Source organism: Benincasa hispida, chromosome 4 (assembly GCF_009727055.1).
Source record: "Benincasa hispida cultivar B227 chromosome 4, ASM972705v1, whole genome shotgun sequence".
NCBI lineage: Eukaryota > Viridiplantae > Streptophyta > Magnoliopsida > Cucurbitales > Cucurbitaceae > Benincasa > Benincasa hispida.
Window position 1 is genome coordinate 15528938 of NC_052352.1, and position 7349 is coordinate 15536286.

Sequence of the window (7349 nt, forward strand, 5' to 3'; positions counted from 1 at the left end):
ACTTTACAGAAATTAGGTTCCTCTTAAGTTTGGGAACAATATATACATCATTCAAAACTGGAAACCTATTATGTAAAGCTAACTGGAGCCCTCCTACTACCACAACTGAGACGATGTGCCCGATGCCTACTCGCATCGTCATCTCACCAGCCTCCAGCTGTCGTGAAGATCTAATCCCCTGAAAAGAAGAACAAACGTGGTTAGTGGCGCCCGAATCAATTATCCAGGCAGAATCATCATTCTCCACTAAACAAGTTTCAAGTACAAGTAAATCATATTTACCTTTATCTGCCTTGGCCTTAGCCTTGGCTGCTTTCTTCTCTTTTAGATAGCGAGGACAGTTCCTCTTCCAGTGTCCATCTTGGTTGCAGTAGAAACACTTTACCTTTTCAACCGGCGGATGCCTCCTTAGGGCGACAGGCGGTAGATTAGTAGGCGCCTTCTCTTTTCCCTTACCACTCTACTTATTCTTCCCCTTTGCAGAGTTAGAAGTAGAAGGTGTAGACTTCCTTCCTGAGGTCGAACCTTTATGAAACGTCCTGGAGGATGAAGCAATATTTGCCTCACCCTTCTTCCTCTCCTTACTTTTCAGTAAAGATTGGTAGGTCTTCAACTCGTTGAGGAGAGTTGTAAGGTTATATTTCACTTTGTTAAGAATCACCTTATTAACAAAGTGCAGGAAGCTCTCCAGCAATGAATGCAAAATTATGCTAACCTGGCTGCCCTGATCGATGGTAGACCCATTCAACTCCGCCACATTGAAGTGGACCATCATGTTAAGCACATATTCATGAATAGAGGTGTCTTCTTCCATTTTGGAGTTGAATATATATTTAAGAGCCTCATGCATAAGCTGTTCAAATGATTGTCCAAACATCCCCCGCAGGGACTCCATGATCTCATGCGTTGAGGCCATAGGCTCAGTTTCCTGGCCAAGACTTCAGAAATACTTGCCAAGATGTAGGCTTGGGCCTTCTCATTTGCCCGTGTCCATCGCTCGTATGCCTTCGGAACATTTCGAGTGGCATTTGAAGCTGGAATAAGAGGACAGGCCTCCGTAAGAGTGAACATGAGATCCTCGATGATTAGGATCTTCGTGATCATATGTTTCCATGTCGCGAAATTGTCGCCAGTTAATTTTTTGGCGCTTAGCAAAGCTAACGTGGCTGTTGCCATTTTGAAAAAGTTGTTGCTGAAAATACGAACAAATCTTTATTAGATTTTTCTAAACCACATTAAACCAATCAGTTTTGCAAAACAATTCCAAGTACCCTAAGTGAAAATCTTCTATTTTGCAATGATGCCATAGTGAGGCAGGACAAACGTCACCGGTAAGGTGATCAGATGCCCCTTTGCTAGGATGAGATATTCTCAACTATTAGGCAGAACCAACTCTTGGAACTGAACCTAACAGCCACCATTTTTTGGTCCAGAATTGTTAACCTTTAACTATTCTGCGTAAGTGTGACCCCTCGCTTTCAGTGCCAGAGTCCCGCCCTAATGAGCTCACCGTAGGGAAGAAGCAGATTAAGACAAGAGACTAAGTTACCTTATCCTCTTACAGGAGATCAAATAAAGAAACGTGCAATACTTCCATCCTTTAGGGGGACACTACCAGGGTGCCTCGAGGCAATGCGTAGTAACTTTATTCAACCCAACGAGGGAGACCAAGGGATATGCTATCGCCCTTCCCGCCCCCACTTACTATGAACACTCACTCCATCCACCTTGATATTGACCTACCCAAACACCATCGGTAGGGAGACACAAAAGGTGACTCAAGGTCGAGGGTAGATCTCATGGTGTGGACTATTTAGGAGAAATGTGAAAGGTTTAAGTGAAGCATCTTATGCCCCAAGTACCTTCCACTGAATGTTCTACCTAGGGGTTCATTAACCTAGAAAATCCGACTACTGATTTTAGTCTAAGTTTCCTTTTTAAAACTCTTCTCATAAACAACATTTGTCTATGAAAAATGAACAAGTTCAAGTAGTCACTTTAATGGATTGTCCTTAACTTGCATGCATGCATCAAATCTATCTAATTTACCTTTCCAGGTAAGTTCCCAGGTAGGGGTGTTATGTTTCCGTCAACTTAAATACCTCAGCCTAGACAAAACCCACCTTAGACAAAAGGTCCCTTATAGAGATTGCTACACTTTAACCTTTTATTAGTCAATTTAATCCTATTAAACTAATGAAAAAGATTAAAGCCTTAGGGTTGCTAATCATATTAGAACCGTGATCTTAGGTCTATGTGATCCAAGTTTTAAACATTTTAAAACCATGAATTAAACCTAAGTGAGCATGCATGTCTTTCTTATTTCTTTTAGTTCTAATTTCTCTTTAACTTTTAAAAAGAAACAACTAAAAAACCATTACGCACAATAAGGTGTTTATAACATTTATAAAGTAACCTATATGTCATGCTTCATGCAATGTCCGATCATTACTATACATAACTTTTATATAACACATAATAACCAAGCAAACATGCTATCATTCACCCTTATACTATAATAATTATAATATAAAGATGATGCATGTCAATGCTTTTTATACATGCATAAATATAACTCTTATATTATATGATACATGAGCATGCATTTACATAATTAAATCATGCTTCTTTAAATTATAACATTTACAATAAAGAGATGATGCATGACTAATGCATAACCTAAGGTGGGATTTAATATATATGCATACTGATAACAGCAGAAATGCACGTTATCATAGTGCTAAGTTCTTAAATAATGTTGGATTGCGTTGATGAAATATGCTAAATTGCGTTCATTAGGCATAAATTCTATAATATTGCGTCGCATGCGTTCAGCGCATTAGAACTATTGATTTTGTATTTTCTATGCAGAATATGCGTTAACGCAATGTAAGATTGTGATCATAGAAAATTATCAGTCGAGCATAACTTCACTGCAAGACTTTGCGTTGATCGTGCTCGCAAACATTCGCCCGAGAAGGATCTCCGCAACTTGGTCAGCGCAACAAGGTGGGCGCATCTGGGTGAAAGGCCAATTAAGAGTGATGGGACAGAAAGCTGATGACAGTCGAATCCAAATTAAGTTGACAGCCGATAACGGTCACAAAGTACATTCAACTTTATCGTCAACAATCATTCAGTGCATCAATTAGGAATTAAAGTTATCCCATCTGTACAATCGGGAGAGAGAATCCGCCTTTCACCATTGATGCCCTATAAATACCAAGTGTATTCTTTAGAAAATGGGTTGATTGGTTGACAAGTTCACGATATAACCAGCTCACCATCTTCTGTTCATAGTTTTTCTTTCATTTTTAAGGTAGAGTACGAGAAGAGTGGTGGTGTCAGAGATCGTCCAGGGCAACTTGAGAGAGAAACTTAGGGCGTAAGGGCAGAGAGCGGGCCGACTCTTGCGAGAGCGAGAATATCTTTAGAGCACGAGTAGAAACAGTGTAAATGCCTGGCAACAAGAAATTGCTACCAGACTCTTTATTATACTTGCATTGTTATTTGTACTTCATCTTTGTATCTATTCAATGGAAGTCCTATTTCTACATCTGCTCACTCTCTTAATAGCATGAGTAGCTTAACTAGTTGAATGGGTTGAGAAGAACTAAGCTAACATGACCTAAGAAGTTCATTCCTTGCGATTGTCTTGTTTTATGTTGTGTAAATTACCCTTTAGAGTTACTCGAGAGAGAGTCTAAAGAAAGAACCTAATGTCTTGAGAGAGCTAGGTTAGAATCTGGACTCGAAAGAGCAAGATTAGGCTTGCATAAACAAGAGATAGGGACTTCGAGATAAGCTATGTTTGTCAACTTGCATCGCATGTATCCCAGGAATGGGAATGATATTATGTGGTCGCATATTTGTGTGAATATCATGTTGTCATTGCATAAATAGAGATAGAGGTTTATGTATAAACCCTATAGACTTATCGCATAATTATCGCATGCGTTCTAGCCTTAGAAGCTGTGGTATTCGCACCGAGAAGTGGTTTATTGTTGTATGCATGTTGCATGATCGCAAAGCATGAACACATTCTAGGGAGTGTTAGCCGAAATCTTTCTCAATCCGTTCACCGCATATTNATGCATGTTGCATGATCGCAAAGCATGAACACATTCTAGGGAGTGTTAGCCGAAATCTTTCTCAATCCGTTCACCGCATATTCATCGCATTTCCCATTTACCAACTCTTTTCAAACTCTGCCACATTTGTTATTTCTTTTAATCAACGCAATCAACAACCAAACACTTCATTTATTTTCTCGGTTATCGTAAAATTTTCATAAAAAATTTATCAATGCAATCTATTTTCACAAGTCCCTGTGTTCGACCCTGGACTTACCAGGAAACTCAGAGGAATTTACACTTGAATTCCGCTGGGGAAACTTAAGTGCACACACAATCCATCAATGCATATCATCCATATTTCCACTTAATAAAATAACGCATCACATACCATATGATATAAAACATACATCGCATGTAATAAATTAAGAATTAATGGACCGTGATGAGCCTTTACAAAAAATCGAAATGAAATAACCCTATCTATTACATTTTTCATCGAGCAAACCGGTTCACAGGAAAATCGGGCCTTGAACCGCTAGGAGTACTCCATCGTGTAGTAAACGTGGAAGATAGACAATCGCCCAGCGTGCGCTAGACGATAGATGCAAAAACTAAACGATCGCGTAGACGACAACGAGGCTGCGAAGACGAATCATCTAGGCGATCACTTAACGTAGCGACAGGTAAACGATTTACCTTGCGTTACTAAGCGATCGTTTAGTAATTACTAAGCGATGAAGCTTGTTGAGCTAAACGATCGTCTAGTGCGCGCGCGTGTTAAACGATACGTGAGCATCTTGTCGTCTACACAACCTGATACTCACCGATCACTTACCCATCGTCTACACGACGCGATCAGCCCTTGATCGTCTCCTTCCTCGAAGAACTGTAACTCTTACTTCGATCTTCTTCACGAACGACTCAAGACTCAAACAGACTTTGAATTACAGACTCGATAACGATTATTAATGCCCAAAAACACAGGGGACTTACAAACAACCAAAAAATGTAAAAGAATTAAATCAAACCGAGGCTAACATCCACGAAAACATCCATTAATCCGCATATCCACAACAATTTAACGATTAAATAGAGCAGATATGCACCCACCAAGAACGTATATGTAATTCGTTGCAATAATGAAATTGGAATATCAGAACCTGGCTCCTGAAGAAATTCTTAACGAAGAGCATCCATGAGCGCGTTTGGATCTTTCCGATTTCATTGTGATCGAAATACAACACATACATTCTATCAAATAGTTATGCACTTTATACTAATTAACGACATGCTTTGAACACTAAAATATAAGGGAAAGAGTTCTCATACCAGTTGAAGACCCTCTTCAAGCTTTGAACTCAGACGCAACGAAAGACCTCTACACGAACTCTATCTCCCAGCAAACAAGTCTGCTGCAGCAGCAGGATTGTCTACACAAACTACAGTGACACAAACAGTCATGAACGAGTGAATAGCAGCGGGGACGACACCACCAAATAGAGCCCTTGGTATTCTCGGAGTGAGAATCCAAAGTGTGGCCTTGGTGAATTTGGTAGAGGTTGGAGAAAGGATAAATCATGTAGACGATAAGCAAGTGGGAGAGAAAACAAGCTATCGTATAGCTATATGCTTATCGTTTAGAAGAAGCTACACAGTCATGTAGGTTTTACTAAGCGATCGTTTAATAAATGGTAGACGATCGTTTAGAAAGCGCAGCACACTATGTGATCGTTTAAGAAAGCTAAGCGATTGTTTAGGGACGAGCATGCGATCGTCTAGGCACTGGTGTGCGATCGTTTAAGTGATGAGCGACTATCGTATAGGCTCTCAAGCTATATGATCGTTACGTTTTCACACCGATTGCGATATTTTCGAACTCTTTAAAAAATGAGACAAATTTTCATTTTATTCTTCGGTTACAATAACCGACTTTGGATTCTCCTACTAACGCACGTCCGAGAGAAGCTTTTGGCCAATTATTATATAATTAACCAATTTAATAATTAATGAATGTAATCGTATTATATTCTTACCCTATAGTTTGATATCATATATCTACTATAGTAATATCTCTTCCACATGATATAAATCATATTTATATCTAAATTCCTCCAAAATAATGTATCTCATACATTTAGTCAATTATATCATATATAATCAACCAGTTCAATTATATTCATATATAACCGAACTCCCTCTTGTCAATTTTGAACATTTCAAACTGACCCAAACAACTGATTCTCGACTTTATTCCAAGCTAACCCAGGGGACCTATGAGCCTGTGGCTCGAAGCTCCAACAGTACGTGAACTGACTAAACTCTTTAGCCACGAGATCCACCATCCGTTAATTGTCAGGCATTCCACTAAAGACTAACAGCTGAACTCTTTTTAACACAGATATATTTTTGTGTCCATCGGATATAACCAATCATGACTACGATGACCCTTCACAAATTCTCGTAAGTACAACTGGGCCAATTTATCGTTTTGCCCTTGTAGTTACATCTCACTCCTTAAGTACCACTAATTCCTCTAATGAACAATACAACATAGTCCAACTATGTGTGAACACCTCTCGAGCCAAGAGAAGATGTGTGGTGCCACATCGTTCAAGCCCTGGAATCAGCCCTTAAAGGATCTATCTATCTACTTATCCCTGTTTCGAGGAAGGAGTGAATTTCATCTTGTGTAGCTAAGTTCCCAGCTCCCAAATCAGACGAATCCCTAAAATGGTAGGTTTGAATCGACGACCTGGCTACTCACACCCATACAAATCAAAGGACAATCGTCAATGGCAGGAGTTCCCAACTCACTCAAGATTGAGGTCATGTTACCTATGGTCATCCTAGTGAAATGAAGTCTCTGTCATGAACGATGTTATATAATGAGCCATTAACACTTCGTGGTCAGGTCTTATACAAACTCTTTGTATAGGACGCCCTTGCTCACATGTCCCCTACACGAATGATCAGGATAACACCATCTGTGACAAGTCACAACACTTGTGACCATTCCACAAAGTGGGCCGCATTCGTAGCGTTACCAGGATAAGGTTTCCCTCCTATATCCATACACTACAGACCATTTTGGTTATCACTCAAAACATGATCCACTTGTATATTACCACATACATGCTTAAGTTACATATTGATAACCAGGGATTTTATGTTTCTTTCATTAGGCATCAATTAATTACACTGAATCTATCAACCCCTCAACCTATTAGAAAATCTAATAGCTCAATTAGAAAAATTCGGTATTAAACCAAATTA